Source organism: Microcebus murinus, chromosome 14 (genome assembly GCF_040939455.1).
Source record: "Microcebus murinus isolate Inina chromosome 14, M.murinus_Inina_mat1.0, whole genome shotgun sequence".
Taxonomy (NCBI): Eukaryota; Metazoa; Chordata; class Mammalia; order Primates; family Cheirogaleidae; genus Microcebus; species Microcebus murinus.
Genome location: NC_134117.1, coordinates 32,942,685 through 32,964,450, shown reverse-complemented (window position 1 = coordinate 32,964,450; position 21,766 = coordinate 32,942,685). Strand labels below are relative to the sequence as shown.

General features: G+C 44.2%; 1 long non-coding RNA gene across 1 annotated transcript; it reads right to left on the bottom strand.

Annotated features, from left to right (window-relative positions):
• Positions 1–367: 367 nt before the first annotated feature.
• LOC105872018 (uncharacterized) lies at positions 368–21,326 on the bottom strand. Its single transcript, XR_001154428.2, has 5 exons — positions 21,197–21,326; positions 10,809–10,936; positions 10,384–10,476; positions 5,255–5,425; positions 368–649 (listed from the first exon to the last, which is right to left on the bottom strand). It is a non-coding gene; the product is annotated as an uncharacterized LOC105872018 (long non-coding RNA).
• Positions 21,327–21,766: the final 440 nt, after the last annotated feature.

Below are 21,766 nucleotides of genomic sequence, written 5' to 3'. Positions count from 1 at the left end.
CCGGCTCCCACTTGCTTAGCTTCCATGCCAATTTTATACCAACTCTGCCTACAGACCATGCTCTTGCTAGGGCAGCAGCCAGAAGGTGGTAGGTGACACGTGAATCCTGTAAGGTATGCAGGTGGCGACTGCACACCACCCACAGGTTGGATGGTGACAGTCACAACTATATTTAGGGAAATAGATTAGCACAGCCCTCTGTGGGTACTGCAAGTACTGGCACACGGGCTCTTTGCATTGTGCCAGGGAGCCTATTAGCAATGTAGAACTTGTTCCATGCCAATTAGAAACACAATCACATTTAACTTTAGCCAGGGAGAGAACAGAATCTGATATTTAGAAGGAAAGAAAGACTACACCCCGGTAATCTACCAAACGATTGATTTAATCCAACAACCAGTATGATGTCTGTGCCTTTTGCTGGGGGAGGTCACCCTCACCACCCACCTTCAGTCACTGAATTGTCATCATGGAAGCCCAGCGCAGCCCTAGTCCTGAGGCTGAGAGTGTGCCCCTGCTCAGGGAGGGATCTCTCCCTTGGGTGGAAGGTCTTAAGTGGAGAAGGCAGCTCATTTTACAAAGGATGCCAAGATGCCATCTGGCCCAGCCCTGTTCACAGAGGGCCTTAAACTTAGAATTTTGAAATTATCTGCAAAAGAAATTATATATACAGTCACAGAGATACCTGGACAAGAGTAAAGGAAAATGACATTAAAGATAAAACTTATACCAGCGTTGTCAACCCTATGACACTGCTTGGAGTGTATTAAAACAATAGCAGCAATAATAATAATGACTAACACTTGTTAGTGCATACTATTCTAAGAGTCTAGGCACTCTTCCAAGACTTGCATTCAATCCTCACAAAATATCTATGAGGAAGTACTATTGTGCCCATTTTACAGATTGGAAACTGAGGTATGGAAAGACCAAATAGCATGCCCAAGTCACGCAGCTAATAAGTGCTGGGCAGAATTTGAACTCAGGCTGCCTGGGCTCCAGGCTTCCCATGTTAACCACTATGGATGAAAGAATAGTCTTTTAAAATAAATCACATTGTGGTGGTACTAGTTAAAAGCATTCACCTAGTTAAAAGCATTAGCATGGAAACATTTGACATTTCACCATTTTTTAGTATCTCAGGAGTATCTAAAAGGCTTTGGGTCAGGCTAGCAACAGCCTTTCTTCTTCACAAGGATTGCTCTTACTCTAGAGCAAAGTAATACAAGTTCTGCTGGGGACCCTGGGACCTCATGAATGAGCCCCCTCTGTGCTGAAGAGTCACTCTGTATTTGGCCATGTCAGGTCCTCAATTCAAGGCTCTCAAATTGAGGAATCAGTGAGCTTCTCTGTTCCTAAGGACTGGTGATGCCAGGGTCCCCTGAGGGCTCTGGCCATACCCCAGCCCCTCCAATAGAATGGCAGCATCCGGGGGTAGTGCCAGGCACCCCAGCCAAGGTGCTGGGAGCTGTTGCCCAATGTGAGCTCTAACCTAGAAAATGAAAAGGTGGCTCTTAAGAGCTGGCAGTTGAATTGGAAAATCTATTAGAAATAGGATCCCAAGTATGCTAGGGGGTAACATTGTGTACAATTAGTATTTGATATATGGACAGTAAGATTTCCTCACTCAGAACACACCCACTAACCTGCCTGGGAAGGCACTGTGCTAGGCCCATGGAAACAGAGATGAAAGATACACACACGAGTCCAGATGGGGGTAACAGACTCACAGACGATCACTCCAGCAGGATGTGGTTGGTAAAGTAGGTCATGGCACAGATGAAGGCTGGGAGAGCCTGGAGGAGGGAGTTTTTCACTTTGGAGAGGGAATTTGTAGAAGGCTGCATCACAGGAGCTGACATTTGCAGGCAGCTTTTAAGCATGAGCAAGCGTTGACGTCGCCGAGCAGAGAGAGCTGGGAGAAGAGCGAAGGGACTGCAGGAGCACAGGAGTGAAAGCGAGGTCCCAAGAGCCATCCAACCTATGACCATCCTCTGCCTTGGAGCAAACTTGCCTGTTCATTCATTGATTGAATGAATATTTACTGAGCCCCGTCTATGTGACTCACAATGCTTGACAATTTGGGGGACTAGCTGGAAATCTTTCTTAATAAATGTTCCAGAAAGATGGAGCTAGGTGTTTCTCAAGTAACTCTTCTAATGCATGTATATCTTCTAAAACTGAAGTCGGCAGGGGCCACAGGACAAATACAGAGTCATCACACACACACACACACACACACACACACGCACATGCACACACACACATGCACACACATGCACACACACGCATGCACACACATGCACACACTCACACCCCCACCTCTCCTTGAGGATGGGGACTACAGAGGACTTTTAGAGCATTTCCACCTTGGAGCTTGACTCTCTTCTCGCTCTGACACCTTGGATTATATCTCTAGGGTTGGCATCCTTCTGGAGGGCTGTTAGCAACAGATTGCACTCCCAGCAGGGCCTTGGGACACGCCTGTCCCCATTACAGTGGCTACGATCAGAGACAGATCCCAACATGGGCAAGCATGGCGAGGTTGTCACGCCATCTTCAGGGACATTGAGTGTCAATCTGGCTCTTTGTTCTTTATCTCTTCATTGCCCTCAAATACTTGAGAAAGATATCTGCTTGCATTTGAGTATCTGGTCTCTATTCTGGAGATTAAAGAATTCTGCATTTCAAATTGGCCTCCTTTTATTTACATTTTTAATGTGCATATTCTTAGAATACTCATCTCTCCTAGTGTCTGACTAACTCCTAGCCGCCCTGAGAATCTCAGTGCAAGCCTCACTTCCTCCAGGAAGCCTTCATGGCACCACCACTGTGCTCCAGTCAGAATTAGGTGCTGCTAACGTGGTCCCATCACTCTCTGGACTTCTAGAATATGCAGCCCTTATCAAACACATTTTAACTGCGATTTTACATATCTGGCTCCTGATACCAAAGTATAATTCTGCAAGGGTGAGACTGTTTCTCTGACTCATTGTTATATCCCAACCTCCTAAAACAATGTAAGGTACATATTAGGTGGTCAGTAATTATTTGCTAAATCAATTGATTTATTGTTTAGTCAATGCTAATGCTTTAAATGACTACACATTGACAATAAATAATATAGTTACATCAAAATGGAGTGCATTCTGTTTTCTAGCCTATTCATATTTCTTTAGCAAGTCTTAGGGTAGGAAAATATAGGTATCTCAGTCCTTCGGAAGGGCTTCTTAGAAATCCCAAATTTAGAACATGCACAATTTAGGAGTTTAAATTAAGAATTGCTACAATCCCTGATCTCTACTTCCCACCGCTGAGGAAACTTTAAATCAGACTTCCAACAACATATGACAAAATCTGTGTCCCTACTTGCTTCCTTATTTCTCCCTTCAAAAACTCATATCACATGGCTCATTTTCATTTTCCCCCCATTCAGGAAATGTTATATAAACCTTGCTACTGTGGCTGCTGAGGTCTGTCAGAAAAGTCAGGGTCAGGGGAGGGAGATAAAAAATTAGAGTATCATGAATCAGTAGAGTATATTACTAGATCTTCAACCCACCACATTTAGGCTAACCTTGATGAGGATATGTCTTCTTTTTCCTTATTTTGAAGCCATACTTCAACTTTAAAGATTGATACACCTTTAATTAATTGTTAGTTATCATTTCAAACAATAAGCAAAAAGCTCAGTCTACATACTTCTCTAATTGTTGAAGTTTTCTCCTTAAGTGCAAATAAAAAGCTCTCAAATCTTTGGGAGCAAGCGTACGAATGGGAGCTCTCGAGGGAATCATAAAAATGCATAATTTATAATTCTCATAATCAGGCTGTTTTCATGGGACTCTTTCTGTCTTGATGTTGGCTAAAGCCAGCCAAGCAAAATTTCCAAAGGACATGGCTAGCCTAGTTTTATTACCCTATCCCTCACATACCTCTAAGCTGTAAAAGAATTGCAGTTAAGGTAAAATTGGAAATTGAAGTGTTTCTTTAAAAAAAAGAAAGTTTAATACCTTAACTTTGCAACAAAGAAAAAAAAAAGAAAAAAAAGAAAAAAAAAAAAAAAAAAGAAAGTTGTTGAAGACTTAGGGTACTTTTCTTCCCCATCCTTGTAGGAAGAAAGGAATGTATTCCTGTCATTTCAAGCCAAACAAGAGGGCTTTTCAAGAACTCCACTTGGAAAGCCTGACATGTGTTCATAGAATCTGCACAACACAGTGGACTAATCCGACACATGCTGGAAAAGCAGAAAGGCAACAGCCAGTTGCCAGAGCAACTGAACGGAAGAGTGGCCAAGTTCAGACTGACCGATATTCCCAGTATTGTTGGGACAAAGGATACGTGAGTGTTCCCTGAGAACCAGATAAACACTCAGGAGAGAGAGCTGCCTAGTGGAGTGTTCTGTCCCCAAGCCAGGGATGAACTCTGGATTCCTGGGGGCTGGAGGAGAAAACATAAACAGCCACAGAGAGGGTGTGTCGGAGGCATGACACAGGCAGTCCAGGCGAATGTTCCCAGTGTAGGTCTCCAAAGATCCCACAGGTGCACCCCCCAAAAAAAGTTCTGCTTTGAAATGTCCCCCACACCCAGAGTCATAACCAGCAGGAACCATCGCCAGATGACAGTGGTGCCAGTCAAGAAGGGCCTTTCCTGTCCCTGACCTGTCCTCCTCACCCCCTCTCCCAGTGAGGGGCTGGGTCCATGAAGAAAGTAGCAGGCGTCAGGGGATGCATGGACCAAGGTGAGGAAATCAAGAGGAAGCCAACCACGCCCTGCTCCCACCAAGGCTCCCAGGCCTGCTGCAGGCCAGACCTTTAGAGAGAATCTTAAATGAAATCCAGAGTTTTGACTTCCAACTATGAATGGACACTTTTACTATTGAAATGAGATCATCTTTATGACAACAAGTAACTGGAAGACGTTTAATTATGTATAGGTGACTAGAAACATCAGGGGACCTGCCCTAGACATACCCAGAGGGGAGAGGGGAAAACTAGTTTCACAAAGGAGTTTCAAGCAGGTGGTGGAGAAAAGAATGAAGTTGTTTTCTCCTTCTACCCTCCAAGGTTCTGCTCTTACACTGTAATGTTTACCTAGTTTCTCCTGGAATTCTCAAAATTCTGCTAGCCCAGCAGGGTGAAAGACATCATCAGCACGGTGGCTGGCTGAGCTCAAATCCCATTTCTGCATTTACAGGTTTGTAGAAAAGGAGGCAGGATGCTTATCCTCTATGTACCTTGCTCGATTCACTTACCTGTAAGATGAGGATAGTCACAGGTCCTATCTCATGGAGCTGTTGTGAAGACTCAATAGCCACAAAGAGCGTGGCATCTGGCATGTAGTAAGTGCTCAATCAGTGATGGCCATCACCATCTTCCTCATTATTATAGACCTTGACTTTGATCAAAGATTCACTCATTAACCTCTAAAGAAAAAAAGAAGCTAGTAAGCATTTAGAATCTTGCTCCATCCACAGCAGGACTAGATGTGAGTCCCTCACAGGGCAACAGCATCCACTTTTCCAGATTTCTCTCTCCAGGACCCAGTTCAATGCCTGCTCATCGTCATTGCCAAGAAAGGATTGTTGAGCAAATGAGTAAAGGCGTGAGTGGATGAATGCCTACACTGCCTGTGCTCTGGCCACCTAGATCTTGTTGCTCTGGGGCCAGGTGAGTGGTAAGAACCGCTCATCTTTCCTTCCCCTCAAGGGAAAGGCCTCCTGCTTCTACTGGGGTTCTTCAGAAACCTGCATGAATCCCTCACTCCAAACTCTGACAGCTGAAAGAGGATTGTCCTAAGTAGTCAATATCAACCTTAACAGGCATCAGAATTATCTGCAGTGCTTTTCAAAAGACAGATTGCTGGGTCCACCTTAGAGTTGCTGGTCTAATAAGTCTGGTTTAGTAGGCTAAGAATTTGCATTTCTTAACAACTTCCAGGTCCTAGAACCATGCATTAATAAATGCTGTTCAAAAGCATGGCTTTTATTGCATCACCCACTGTTTACAAATCTCAGAGAGTTCCCTTGAAAAGTCCATGAACTAAAGCAACTAAATAAAGTTCACATTCCTTAGTGTCAGGCCCTTCCAACATACCCAGTCCAACTTCCTGGCCTTATTTCCTGCCGCTCCCCTCCATTCTCTAACCACATTGAGCTGCTCTCCCTTTATGGTTTTTGTTTGTTTGATTTTTGTTTGGCTTTGTTTGAGACAGGGTCTAGCTCTCTCACTCCGGCTACACTAGAGTGTAGTGTCATCATGATAGCTCACAGCAACCTCAAACTCTGGGCTCAAGCAATTCTCCTGCCTCAGCCTCCCTAGTAGCTGTGACTATAGGCATGCACCACCAAGGCCAGCTAATTTTTCTATTTTTTTGTAGAGATGGGGGTCTTGCTCTTGCTCAGGCTGGTCTTGAACTCCTGACCTCAAGCTATCCTCCCACCTCAGCCTCCCAAAGTGCTAGGATTATAGGCATGAGCCATCGCACCCAGCCTGCTCTCCCTGTTCTGGACACTCTTCTTCAGTCTGGAATGCCCTTCTCTCCTTCCCTGATGATGAAGTCCTACTCATTCTTGAAGATCTGATCCAAATGCCATCCTCTGGGTCACTTTCCCTGAGTCCCTGTGGGCATACTATGTGGCCACAGCACCCTGTACAGAATCTTACATTACTAGACTGTCTTTGCCCCTCCAGCCATGACCATGCATTACTGCTATTTGATGCTCCAGGCTCAGCACAACTGCCCTATGTGCTTGCCAAAAGGAGCAGTTTAGTATACACATGATGAGTAAGTGAATTCCAGACTGTGGTTGCCCCGTTGATATCTGTGGCCTGTTGCACAAATATTTTCTGTATTAATCAGCAATTGCTATAACAATGATGCATACCAAAACACACACACACATACCATCATCTCCAACAACAAACATTTATTTTTCTCACTTAGCTAGGGCGGCTCTGCTTCAGGTAGCAATTTGGCTGGTCCTTGGCTCCAGGTTACAGGCTGGACTCAGATTTGCTCTACACATTTCCCTATTCTGGGACCAGGAGACATGTAGGACATGTTCTTCTCATGGTGGATCACAGGAGCACAAGAGACCTAGCCAAATCACGCATGCACATTTGTAGACTCTGCACGGATCATATCCGCTAACATTCCATTGGCCAAAGAAAGTCATATAGCCAAGACCAACATCAACAGAGTGGAGAATATAGTCTAGCTCTTGCACAGTGTCAATGACGACACATAGCAAAGTATATGGAGGTATAATATTATACCAGGAAGCCAATCACAAATTGGGAAGGAAACACTGGGAATAATAATCCAACCTACCAAACATACCATTTCCCATCTTGGGGTCCTCACTCATTTTTGTTTATTCTGTTTAGATAACACCATAGAATCCTGACACCAAGTTAGCTAGCAACAAACTATTGCTCACCTTGGATATTGGCGAGGCTATCTCTGGACCTCCATTTCTGTGTCCACAAAACAGATCACTTTCTTAAGAAAGGTAATGGAAATAACTTACCTTTTCTGTTTCAGATCAAAAGATCAAATACCACTGATTTTCTGGTTCCTAGATATTTCTACTACTTTTCTTAAGAAAATAATTGCCACTGATTTTTTTTGTTTTTCGGTTGTTTTGTTTTGTTTTGAGACAGGGTCTCACTCTGTCACCCAAGCTAGAGTGCAGTGGCCTGATCATAGTTCACTGTAGCCTCAAACTCCTGGGCTCAAGTGATCCTGCCTCAGCCTCCTAAAGTGCTAGATTATAGGCATGGGCCACAGGGCCTGGCCTTGTCACTGGTTATTCTGAAAGTTATTTTTTTTTTTTTTTAGTTTGACTTGTGTTTATCTGCATCATGTTTAAGATGTAGCTAATTATTTTGAAATCTCACTTGAACTTCAGCCATGCCTAATGTTGTTTAAGTACTTAAAAAGTCATCTAAAATAATAGATTATCCAAAATAACATTCTGTGTTGTCGTTTAAGGGTAATTCTAGTTTGTCTGGTGATTTATAGACTGTGGGATAGTCAGGCCCAGTTGCAAGTGTACATTAGGATGGCAGAAAGAACTAAGAAATCAAAGGCCTCAGACGGCCACATGTCCTTCTCCCTAGAGCCAGGGAGGGAAAATTCTCCTGTGATGGTACTACATATAGAGCTTGTATCCTCTGAAAATAGGAACATGTTGTTTATGGTTTTTAATGGAGTGCTGGAGATTCAATCTGGGGCAGAGGGCACTGTGACCTGTTCTCTGATTGGTATGTCAACACAGACCTACCAACTTCCCAGGTTGGTAACAGAGCCAGTGAACTTATTCTTGTCTCACTGCTTCGTCCTTGAACTTTGTCTACAATATGGCTGGGGCTGGAAACAGAGAAGGGCTGGACTCAGCCCTTGTATTTTTTAAATTGTCATTTGCAAAGTCACTTTATCCATTAATGGAAGCCCCAATTGTTAAAGAAATACCATTCCACCTTGTGATGAAAACACAATTTCCATTCTTCTTGTACAAAATGTTACAGGCCATGAAATTTCTCTTTATCAGTCCAACTGATAAAGAGAAATTATTCATAATGGTACCCTTCTTGAACTTGAGGCTTTATGCATTATAATTTCACCTTTGCCTGATCCAAAAGCTGCCGAGCAGTCCTGCCCAAACCAGCAGATGGGGGACCAGTGGGGCTCTCAGATTATTTCCATAGAGGTGGGAGAAAAGGCAGCCAGCCCCTTCCCACCCCCTACACACCCACCCGCATGTTCTATTGCTAAGGGTTACATCACACTATAGATCTGCTCCAGGACAGGGCAAGGACCTCTAAAAGTTGGCCGTGTCCTTTTTCTGTGGTTGTTCAGATATGCAGCAGCACGTAGCACACTTCTAATGGGTAAACCTCTCCTCTCCCCCTACTCAGCCTCCCACCTGCTTTTAGAGACTAGCCAAGAATTCATCCAATATCCACACAGATTTCCAAAGAAAAGGAGGCAGATTCTATGCCAAAGCAGACAGCACATGACAAAGTCAAATGATCCCAGGAGTTAGGAGATGGGGTTCTGGCCCTACCACAGACTGGTGGCCTTGGGCAAGCCCCCTCACCCTGCTGCACCTCCATTCCCTTTTTTTTTTTTTTTTTTGAGACAGTCTCACTTTGTTGCCCCAGGCTAGAGTGAGTGCCGTGGCGTCAGCCTGGCTCACAGCAACCTCAATCTCCTGGGCTCAGCGATCCTACTGCCTCAGCCTCCCGAGTAGCTGGGACTACAGGCATGTGCCACCATGCCCGGCTAATTTTTTTTTTTGTATATATATTTTTAGTTGGTCAATTAATTTCTTTCTATTTTTGGTAGAGACGGGGTCTCGCTCAGGCTGGTTTCGAACTCCTGACCTTGAGCAATCCGCCCGCCTCGGCCTCCCAAAGTGCTAGGATTACAGGCGTGAGCCACCGCGCCCGGCCTCCATTCCCTTTTTGATCTTTTCCTCTATTTCGGCCCATAGTTTGACTCCTTCGTAACTTAACATCATTTGTAAATATTTATCAGTTTTTATTTATACTTGCTCTTAATCTGTGCTCTCCACTAGAATGCAAGCTCCTTTAGGCCATCAGAATACCCCATTGTATACCCACACCTGGCACATTGTCAGCGCTCAATAAATATTCATTTAAACTAATGAATGAATAAATGAATAAATGTTATCAAATGTTATCTAGCTTTAATATTCTATAACTTTTCAGCTGGTCAAAGAAAAAACAAAAACAAGTGACATGTATATGAAAGAAAGATTAGTTCTCTTCTGTAGCTGCCAGGGAAGAAACGGGGCAATGGATCATTAAGTGAAAATCTCGCATTCATCAGCCCCTCCTTATAGCATATTTAGCATCATAAAGGACAATATCTTGTTTTTTATATTTATGTTTTAAGCATGATCCAGGTAATTCTTGTGAGCACAGAAACTGGAAAGTCTTTCTCATCTTTCCAGCACTTTCTCATCTTTCTCTCATTTCTTACCTATTCTGATAAATCATTTTAGTCAACACTTAGGGGCTGGGTGCAGGGGCTCACGCCTGTAATCCTAGCACTCTGGGAGGCTGAGGCAGGAAGATCCCTCGAGCTAAGGAGTTTGAGACCAGCCTGAGCAAGAGCCAGACCCCACCTCTACTAAAATAGAAAAAAATTATCTGGGCATGGTGGTGCATGTCTATAGTCCCAGCTACTCAGGAGGCTGAGGCAAGAGGATCCCTTGAGCCCAGGAGTTTGAGGTTGCTGTGAGCTAAGCTGATGCCATGGCACTGCAGCACAGGCAGCAGAGCAAGACTGTCACAGGGAAAACAAAAACAAAAACAAAAAACAACACTTAGGTACATTGCCTAGCCTACTCACCAAATCTAGGCTAGTTTCTCCACTTCCAACATCCATTTGTTCCTTGGAATTTTTGTATTATTTCTGCCCAGTCTTGCCATCAACCCTGGAGAACTTAAGATCAAATTGAAGTCTAAAAGTATAAAATACTTAATATAGCCCTACACACTAGAGTCATTTAATTCTAGTTAGCAGAAACCATCTAGGCAGAGTCACTATAAATGACTGCCATTAGCCACTGTTTTTCAATACAATATTCAATTAAGATTGTGCTGATGGTTGGTGGATGGCCCTGGTCTCTACCCTCACCCCACTCCACAGCCATCCAAATGCATCCCGTCGGGCCATCCCAAGCTAGTGGGCAAATCACAGATCATTGCAGCTTATTCCCTTCCCTGCTCTCCCCCAACACACACACACACACACACACACACACACACACTTACTTGCAGTTCATAGTTGCTCCTGACACAGAAGTGGAGATCAGGGTCTCCTTGAAGTGTCTCCTCCAGAAAGATATACGTTTGATCCTCTGTTCTTGCCTTCTGAGAACTTCTGGCCAGAGCAAATACATCTATGCAATATCAAATGTTTATGGCAAAAGTTAGGCGAAATCCTGATGTTTCTGTCTAGAGCTTTGCCCCATGTGGTCAAACCGCCATCTTTCCCGGCTTATCTCCCATCTTCCTTTATTCTCCCTTCACTCTGATCAGATCACACTGTGCCTCGTTCCTCCTACAACCCCGGTGCTTTCCCAAATACTTGCCTTATGAATACTCAGCCCTGAAGGCTCAACTGGCCTGTTGCCTCCTCCATGAAACTGTCCTAGATCACCCCAGTTGGAAGTAATCTAAACTCCCATGGGACTCTTGCTTCTCTTACAGGACTTCTCTTTTTCTGCCTTAGCTTACAATTATTGACAAAGTATTTTGTCTCTTATATCAACAATAAGTGACTTGTATACAGAGACCATCCTTTCGTCTTTGTATCTCACAGAGTGGTCAGTATTATTGCTTGGTTGAATAAACAAACTTCTCTCGCTTGTGACATGAGACATCTGTTCTACATTTGGAGCTCAATACATGTTATTAATAATAGATAACTTCTTTTTTGAGACAGAGTCTCACTCTGTTGCCCCAGCAATAGTTCAGTGGTGTTATCATAGCTCACTGCAACCCCAAACCTTGGACTCCTGATCTCAAGTGATCCTTCTGCCTCAGCCTCCCAGAGTGCTAGGATTACAGGTGTGAGCCACCGCACCTGGCCCTAGATAACTTTCTATTACCCCTTTTGGACTCTAGCATCAGCAGGGAGCTGGAAAACTAGTCAATGAACTAAAGCAGGACATAGAATTTTTGCCTCAGTGTACATTCGGGTGCCTAGGCCTTAATCCATGTATGTCAGGAATATTAATTCCACACTGAGCTAAGTAATAAATGAAAGCTACAAGTAGAGGACGTCGCACCTCCTACTGGAGGAAGCTTGGACATGCAAGTACTGACAGATGTCTTTACTCTAAAAGGTAAGGGTACAGCTCCTTTTTGTTCTTGTTTGGGTGACTCTGTTTGAGTAATTACACATGAGTTCAGGATACAGTGAGTGAACATCTACAGGACAAAACACAGGTGGGATAGATCCAAGGGCCTGGTTAAGCCTGGAAAAATATAGATAACCCAAGATACTCCATGAATGTATGACCAGACCTGAGAGCTAAAAATATAGTCAAGAGAGGAGTATTCTGCATTGGGATTAGGAAAGATAGGAACATTCACAGAACTAAGGGTCAGACACAAAGACACAATAGTGAAAAAAGCAGTAAAGTTGTTGATCTTGGGAGTCACAAGCAAACAGAGAAAAAAGTAAGGTATGAGCCAGGCATGGTGGCTCACACCTGTAATCCTAGCACTTTGGGAGACTGAGAAGGGAAAATAGCTTGAGGCCAGGAGTTCAAGACCAGCCTGTGCAAAATAGCAAGACCCCCATCTCTACCAAAAATACAAAAATTAGCTGGGCGTGATGGTGTGTGCCTGTAGGCCCAGCTACTCAGGAGGCTGAGGCAGGAGGATGGTTTGATCCCAGGACTTTGAGGTTGCAGTTAGTTATGATGACACCTCTGCACTCCAGCCTGGGAAACAAAGCAAGATCTGTCCCAATAAAAAAAAAAAGAAGAGGAAGAAGTAAGGTATGGATCAATCAGGTAATTTTGGAAAAGTAAGTGCTTAGGGCAGAAAGTGAGGTACAACTCAAGACCTCCAAGATTTCATTCACCAAGCAGTTTAGTATAGTCAATGAAACTTTTGTTTCCACACTCCATTTAGCACTTCAAGAAGCCAAAGACATAAATTTACTTATTTACAAGTGTCTAAATAAAAAAATTATTTAGAGATATATAGAATATTTGATTTTTAAAAGGTGCACATTATTCCTGGTTATTATAAAGGTACCACTTCTTCGCTCACTTGCAATCAAAATCCAATTGAAAATATTTTTTCTTTTAGACAGAGTCTCACTCTGTTGACCAGGCTAGAGTGAGTGGCACCATCACAACTCACTGCAGCCTCGAATTCCTGGGCTCGAGTGATCCTCCCACCATAGCCTCCCACGTAGCTAGGACTATAGGTGTGCCACCATCCCCAGCTAATTTTTAACATTTTTTTTGTAGAGTCAGGGTCTTACTATGTTGTCCAGGCTGGTTTTGAATTCCTGGCCTCAAGTGATCCTCTGGCCTCAGTCTCTCAGAGTGCTGGGATTATAGTCAGGAGCCACCATGCCTAGCCTGCTTTAAAATTTTTAAGATGGAAGTGTTTAGAGAATATCTTGCCCTATTAGCCTGAAAACAATTATAAGGCTAACATAATCAAGTCAATGTGGTCCTTGCACAGGAATTATCATAGATCAATTAAACAAAGTAAATAATTTAGCAATACAGACCAATATCTAAAAGAATTTAATATGTAATAAAGAAAGCATTGCCTACAGAAACAAAGCTTTGTTAAAAAGAAATAATTTAATTTTAAAATTAAAAATAAAAAATTTTTAAAATTTTAAAAAAAAAGAAAGCATTGCCAACAAGTGGGAATAAATTAGTTATTAAACCCATGGCAGACAAGAAATTAACTATTTGGGAAAAAGTCAGCTTAGAACCTCACCTCATACACAGATAAATTCTATATGGACCACAAAGAAAAATGTAGAAATCCAAATAAGAAAACATAGGTTACTGGCTTGGAAATGATTTTCTGAACATAACAATGGGGAAGAAAACATAAAGACTTGAATGTAAGGCATGAAACTATGAAACTACTAGAAGAAAATACAGAGAAAATGCTTCAGGAAATTGGACTAGGCAAGAGTTTTTTGAATAACACCTCAAAAGCACAGGCAACAAAAGCAAAAATGGACAAATAAGTTTATATCAAACTAAAAGTTTCTGCAGCAAAGAAAGCAATCAATAAAGTGAAGAGACAACCTACAAAATAGGAGAAAGTATTTCCAAACTATGCATCTGACAAGGGGTTAATATCCAGAATATATATGGTACTTGAACAACTCAATTGCAAAAAAAACCCCAAGTAATCCAGGGGACAGGGGGAAATGGGCATTTATTGAAACCTTAATATGCATTTATTGCATATTAAATGGGCATTTATTGAAACCTGTACCCCCATAATATGCTGAAATTAAAAAAAAATAGTCAAAAAAAAATCCAATTTAAAAATGGGCAAAAAACCTGAAAAGACTTTACTCAAAAGAAGACATACAAATAGCCAACAAATGTTATAAAATGTTCAACATCACAAATCATCAGAGAAATGCAAATCAATACCCCAATGAGATATCACCTCACCCCAGTTAGAATAGCTATTATCAAAAAGACAAAAAATATAATCCAGTGATACATCTTATGGCAAGGATGTGAAGAAAAGGGAGCTCTCACATACATTTGGTGGGAATATAAATGGGTATAGCCATTATGGAAAACATTATGGAGTTTCCTCAAAAAATTAAAAATACAAGATGGTCTAGGTGAAGTTTAAAAAAAAAAAAGAAAGAAAGAAAATAGATAAAAATAGAACTACTGGTACCATACAATCCAGCAATCCCATTACTGTGTATATATATCCAAAGAAAATGAAATCAGTATGTCCAAGAGAGATCTGCACACCCATGTTTATTGCAGTGCTACTCACAATAGCCACGATACGGAATCAACTTAGATGCCATCTATGGACAAATGGATAAAGGAAATGTGGTATGTGTATGTGTATGTGACTATTTATATACACACACACATGCACACACATATATATACTGTGTGTATATATGTAGTGTGTGTATTATATGTTGTGTGTGTGTGTATATATATGCAAATCAAAATAATAACAAAATATTCTTGAACAGTCATATTTTTCAAATAATAAATTACTGGCAAAGCATTTAATAAGAGAAGTGCTCTCATCTTCTACTGGCAAGAATATACAACCTTTCTGGTCAGAAATCTGGAGCCATGTGGCAAGAGCATTAAAACTGTGTGCATCCCGCTGGGAACAGGCGCCTTTGACATCCCAGATGCTCCAAGCAGGCTGGGCAAGGTGTCTTGCCATCCCTGAGCCGTCCAGGGGCAGAACGGGGAAGCGTGACATGCCCCACAGCTACAGCACAGCCCACAGCCTGACGCTGCAGAACCACAGGGCCCTCGGGGGCACCCGGAGAGAAAAAGGGTACACCGGGAGCTCAGCCCGGGCCTGCACTATCGCATGCCGTTCTGAGTTTCTGTGAGGGTGATTACGTCCAAGATGGCACAGGATGGTTCATTCCAATAAAGAGAAGGGTCCAGGGAGGGGTGTCAGCTGGGAGGTCTGGCTAGGTCAGCACAGCGCCAACAAGCATGGGCTGCCTCTGTTCAAATCCCAGCCCTGCCCCTCACTTAGCTGCATGACCCCTGGCAAGCTACTTAACCTATTTTGTGCTCTAGTTTTCTCACCTGTAAAATGGAGGCTAATACTACCACCCTTGGGGTATTAAATAGGAGAAGCCCTGTGGCAGCACAGATGAGAAATGCTTGGTAAGTGTTCCCTTATTAGTATCATCGTTCCCTCTCAGGTTCTGGAGGTTGAGGAGACCAGTCCCCGTCAGACACTGCCGAGCAGAGGCCATGAGCACTCCTGGGCTGCCATCACCCCTGGCTGTGAAGTGGTCTCCTTCTCCCACTCAGGAACCTCAGAGATAAAGCCTCTTGAAGCCCAGGGCCGTCAAGCTTTCCTAGTGCTGCAGGAATCCGGGCGAGCACCGTGGGCCCCAGGCCTTGGCTGAGGGCAGCCTAGGGCCCTCGTGGGAGCAGCGTTGGTGTGAGAACCTCCTTCCCCACCGGAAACCCAGGGCGCCTGCCAGCTCATCACAGAGAGGTTCTGTCAGGCCCTCGTAGAACCAAGCAGGGGATGGCTTAGCTCCAGGCCAAGTCGCAGGCCATGGGCCAGACCCAGCTACCTTGGGGCACCTGGATCACAGAGAAGCTCTGCCTAAGACCATGCCCTGTTTGCACTCTGCCAGGGGCAGGCCCGTGTGGGGGCGTGTTGGCCAGACACGCATCATAGCTCTCACACGTGGAGCTCCCTGTAGAAATGAAACAATTACCAACCCTTTGGTTCTGTTGACAGGGCACAAAAAACTGCTCTCAGCCTCCCTAGGAAAATGGGGGCCCAAAGGCCCACAACGATTTCTAGCTATTGCAGAGTCGCAGACAAACCGGGCTAGAGGCTGTATGGGGGACAAGGCTGTACACTTGGCTGTGGCTGTGCTGTTGGAAGGGCCAAGTTTGACCTAGGGCAGGGGTCAGTTCTCCTAGAAGCCCCTACCCCCATCAAGTGAGCATGGCTGGTCCTCAGGGCAGCTCCTTCCTCAGGCAAAGAGAAGGCACTGGTTTTGGTTCCGATCGTTTTCTTCACCTTGCTTCCCATGGACCATTGGGATAATGTCCAACCCCAAGCCCTGTTCCCCAAGGCCGGGGAGAAGGCAGCACTCTGAAACCTGGGCTTGAGGCTTGATCACTAGGGCTTTCCAGGGGAGAAATCTGAAAATGGCTGCACCTGAGAGACTAGATGACTAAGGAAGGAATCCAAGCAGACTGGCCATCAGCTTAGAGATTTATGGATTATGTTGCTACGGACTGAATTGTGTCTGCCCAAAATTCGTATGTGGAAGCCTTAACCCCCACGTGATAGTATTTGGAGAAGAGGCCTTTGGGAGTTAACCAGGTTTGAGAGTGGGGCCATCATGATGAGATTAGTGCCTCTATAAGAAGAGACACCAGAGAGCTTATTCTCTGCCTCTCCTCCCTCCCCCACCTCCTCTGCCATGTGAAGACACAGCGAGAAGCTGGGACGAGGGCCCTCAGCAGAACCCCACGCCCTGGCACCCTGACCTCAGGCTTCCAGCCTCCAGAACTGTGGGAAAATAAATTTCTGTTCTTTGAGTTCCCCAGTCTGTGGTATTTGTTATGGCAGCCAGAGCAGACAAAGACACTGGTCACAAGCAGAAAACAGCTCCAAAAACCACACACAGGGCAGAAGAAACAGTGAGAGTCAGACATGAGCAGACAGAGGCAGACCAGCTGGGTGTGTAGTGTAGATGGTTGAAAGCAAACCTCACAGAGCCAGATTCCCCATAGCCCAGACATCTCTGTGGGAAATTCTGGAACATTTCTTTTTTCTTTTTTCTTTTTTTTTTTTCTTTTTGAGACAGAGTCTCATTCTGTTGCCCAGGCTAGAGTGCCCTGGCATCAGCCTAGCTCACAGCAGCCTCAAACTCCTGGGCTCAAGCAATCCTCCTGCCTCAGCCTCCTGCGTAGCTGGGACTACAGGCATGTGCCACCATGCCCGGCTAATTTTTTTTATTTTTAGTGGGATCTTGCTCTTGCTCAAGCTTCTCTCGAACTCCTGACCTCAAGGAATCCTCCTGCCTTGGCCTCCCAGAGTGCTAGGATTATAGGTGTGAGCCATTGCGCCTGGCCTCTAGAACATTCCGGTTGGCCCAAGCCAGGATCCTCAAGGGGCAGCACCTCTGGACAAAAAGGACTCCAATAGCCACTCTTAGGAAAACAGCATTCAGTCCACAATACTGACCAGGTACCAACACATGCCAGGAGCTGTGCCAGGCACTGGGTACAGCTGTGACTAAGACGAACCTAGTCTGTCTTCACAGAGCTTCCCACATAGCAGGAACTACAGATATTACACTAGAAGGTTACAGATGCACCGAGCATTGCAGAAAACTCCTGTTAGCAAGAGAAAGAAAGTTTTTTCATCTTCTTCTCCACTACATTCTCTAATGAATAAAGTTTGAAATTAGATGTGAGACTCAGGAGCTAGCCAGCACTAGTCTTATGAGAGGCAACAAAACATTATTTTGAAAACGCCTGGCTGGTTGGGTGCAGTGACTCTCTCCTATATTTCCAGCACTTTGGGAGACCGAGGCAGGAGAATCACTTGAGGCCAGGGGTTTGAGACCAGCCTGAATAACATAGTAAGACCCTATCTCAAAGAAAAAAGAAAAAGCTTGACAATCCTTCATAATGGTGACTTCATGGTGGCGATTTACCCTAAATGTCCTCAAAGCTGCTCAATAATCTGTTTCAATTTCATTATCCGTGAACATCTAAATCCCTCTTGAAGCCAGGCGCGGTGGCTCACGCCTATAATCCTAGCACTCTGGGAGGCCGAGGCGGGCGGATTGCTCAAGGTCAGGAGTTCAAAGCCAGCCTGAGCGAGACCCCGTCTCTACCATAAAAAAAAAAAAATAGAAAGAAATTAATTGGCCAACTAATATATATATATATATATAAATCAGCCAGGCATGGTGGCTCCTGCCTGTAGTCCCAGCTACTCGGGAGGCTGAGGCAGGAGGATCACTTGAGCCCAGGAGTTTGAGGTTGCTGTGAGCTAGGCTGACGCCACGGCACTCACTCTAGCCTAGGCAAGAAAAAAAAAAAAGAGAAAATATAAATAAATAAATCCCTCTTGAACTTTTCCTATTTACTATTTCATTCTATTTTACCATTGCTGACTTAACACTTCTTAGGAATTCATTCACAATCTCTCCATTTTTATCTCTGTGTGGGAGAATTCTTACCTCTTCAATGTATTCTCTCCCAGAACTGCTCTTTTGCCCTCACCAATTAGCACTCCCCGGGTTTTTTCTGGCCCCATTAGGTCATTCTTGAGATGGGTGGTCAGAAGTGGTAGAAAACCTAGTTTTGTTGCCAGAGCCCTTTGCCAGAATCCACCCACATATTCCTTCTGGCCAAGAGCAGCCCCTTTCCTGCCTGTCCCTGCAGGCCCAGAAGGTCATGGCCTGGGTGCCTGCCCCTACAGGATGGACTCCTCATCAATAGCACCTTTCTTGTGCTCAGGTTTCATAGTTTGCAAAGCTCTTTCACAAGGATTTTCTCATTTGATACAACAATCTTTAGAGGTGGGCAGGATAGGATAGATATTGGTGTTCTCATGCTATAGAAAACAGAAGTTCAAATTTAATTAATTTATTAAATAAATTGCCCAATGTCATAAAACTACTAGTGGCAGATGCAGGAATTCAACTTGGGTCTCCTGGGTTGTATCTACTCATCCATCCCCACCCTTTGGCCCCAAGGCTTCATGCTCCATCTCCTCATATCTGCATCAGACCTCCTCCTTGTAGTGGTACAAACCTTGCATCCAGAGCATAGGAAGCTCCAGGGAAGAACCACTTCTTCCAGCAGGCTCAGTCCCTTGTGACCCACACCTAGGACACTGACTCTCGCAGCACCCTTCTCCCTGTGGCTCCTTTCTTCCCAAGTGATCAGAACACTTCTCATCCACTGCTGCTGCTCTGAGTAGTGACATCTCAGTGTGAGTCCAGGTTTCTTCCTAACATTAATCCATGCCCCAAACAATGCTCAGGGAATGTTCAGCAAGTTGATAGAAACTCTGCTGCCTGCTTCTTTTCTTACGCACTGCCTCACATTGTCCTATGACTCATAGACTCTGTAAGACTTGATTTTAGGCCAAATTTCTGACAAACAATCCCAACCCTTCCAATTTAGAGACTCCAATGTGACCCATTTCTTTCTATTATCGGCATTGTTTCCAAAGGGTCCTTAGTGTGTGCACCAAATACTGGAGCCTCCCCTTATCCAAGAGTGTGATCAAGACTATGATGGAGCTACAGGGACCCAAAGGTGCTTAATCCAAAAGATATTGAGGGTGGAAAAGAAGAGAGATGGGGCAGGTAAACTTTCAAGAGGAGAGTGCCTAACCCACTTCTTAAAAATGAGTAGTACTAGCCAAGAAGGAGGAGGGGAAAGGACATTCCAGGCACCTACACAGACACAGAGTGTGAGAGATGGTGGCACTTTGGGGAACTACGAGCAGTGTGGCTGGAGGGCAGGTGGGATGGGATGGGGCTGGGAGACGAGTATGGTGAAGACATGGGCCAGGTAGGGAGGGGCCTTGCAGGCAGCCCACGCTGGAGTGAGTAGACTTCACACTGAAGGAAATAGCAGCCATTGAAGAATCTTAACAAGATATGACCAGATTGGTGGAAACACTTTGGCTGCATAAGGAGAACAGGTCAGAGGGGAGCTAAATATTTTGAGAGGGTACTGCTTTAACCTGCGTGAGGAATAACAGAATTATCAAAGGATACACAGCAGCTTAGAATGTCAATGCTAGGCCGGTCACAGTGGCTCACGCCTGTAATGTTAGCACTCTGGGAGGCCGAGGCGGGCGGATTGCTCAAGGTCAGGAGTCTGTAACCAGCCCGAGCAAGAGCAAGACCCCGTCTCTACTATAAATAGAAAGAAATTAATTGGTCAACTAATATATAGAGAAAAAATTAGCTGGGCATGGTGGTGCATGCCTGTAGTCCCAGCTATTTGGGAGGCTGAGGCAGCAGGATTGCTTGAGCCCAGGAGTTTGAGGTTGCTGTGAACCAGGCTGATGCCATGGCACTCACTCTAGCCTGGGCAACAGAGTATGACTCTGTCTCAAAAAAATAAAATATAGAATGTCAATGCTAAAAGGCAGATGGATCATCCTGTCCAAATGCTCTGTTTTAGAGATGAAGTAAAGTGGCAGGGAGGGGGGCAAGGAATTAAGCTTCACTCTGCTGCCATAAATGCCCCACCTGACCCATTCATTAGTCCTCTCTTCCACACGTGTATTAGTTTGCTAGGGCTGCCATAACAAAATACCACAGACTAGGTGGCTTAAACAACAGAAATGTATTTTCTCGCAATTCTAAGTCTAGGAGTCCAAGATCAAGGTTTAGTTTCTTCTGGGCCTTCTCTCCTTGTCTTGCAGACAGCTGCTTTGGCTGTGTCCTCATATGGTCATCCTTCTGTCTGTGTGTGTCTGAGTCCTAATCTCCTCTCCTTATAAAGACACAAGTCATATTGGATTAGGGCCCATGCTAACAACCCAATTTTACCTTAATACCTCTTTAAAGGCCCTATCTCCAAATACAGTCACATTCTGAGGTACTGAGGGTTAGGGGCTTCAACGTAAGAATTGGGGAGCAAGGGACACAATTCCACAATAACAAAGTGTGTTCCTAGATGCACAGGGTGGAGTAACATGACTCTAGGCAGTTGGGAGCTAAAGGATGAATTTACAACAGAAATAGGAAGAAAGAAAAGGTAGTACAGGCAGAGGGAGGATTCCAGCAGCAGCCCTCCTGGAATGTCAGTCATATATCAAAGTCCATTGGGTCACTGAACCCACATCGTGAGCAGAGTCTCACACCCACACATGCTCCTGACACAGCACACAGTTTGCAAGACACCCCCTCAGTGGCTCACCTTTAGCTTATTATTCCTAAATCACAACATAGTCAGTGGAAAACAGAAGTGACTCCTCTTCCAGATCACTGAGGAATGTGTTGTCGCCTCATCTTAGCACTGACCCCCTGAAAGAATATCCCACCACTAAATTAGTACTCTGCAACTGTCCCCATGGCGGATTACTATGCAGTCATTATGCTGTGATAATCCCAATGACATGGGGAAATGCTCACAATACAGTGTTAAGTGAAGAGACAAAATGCAAAGTTGCATTATCACTTTCATGCTGCTAAAAATAAAGAAAGGACTGGATGACATTCCAAGAAGATGCCAATAACAATGGTCTATGAGAGTAATATATTGTTTTCCAAATTTTCTACAAAATGATGTGAAAAATGCATCTAACAAAATTTTAACCCTCTATCCACAATAGAGTCGCTCTTTTGCCTATCTTTGTATCCTGGTACAGTGTGACACTGGGGATGTTAATTCTTACAAAGTTCACTACCAAGACAAAACATGTACTCTCTTCCATGATGATTAATTCCAAAAAAAAATCAGTTGCTTACTTTTTAAAAATAGCATTCA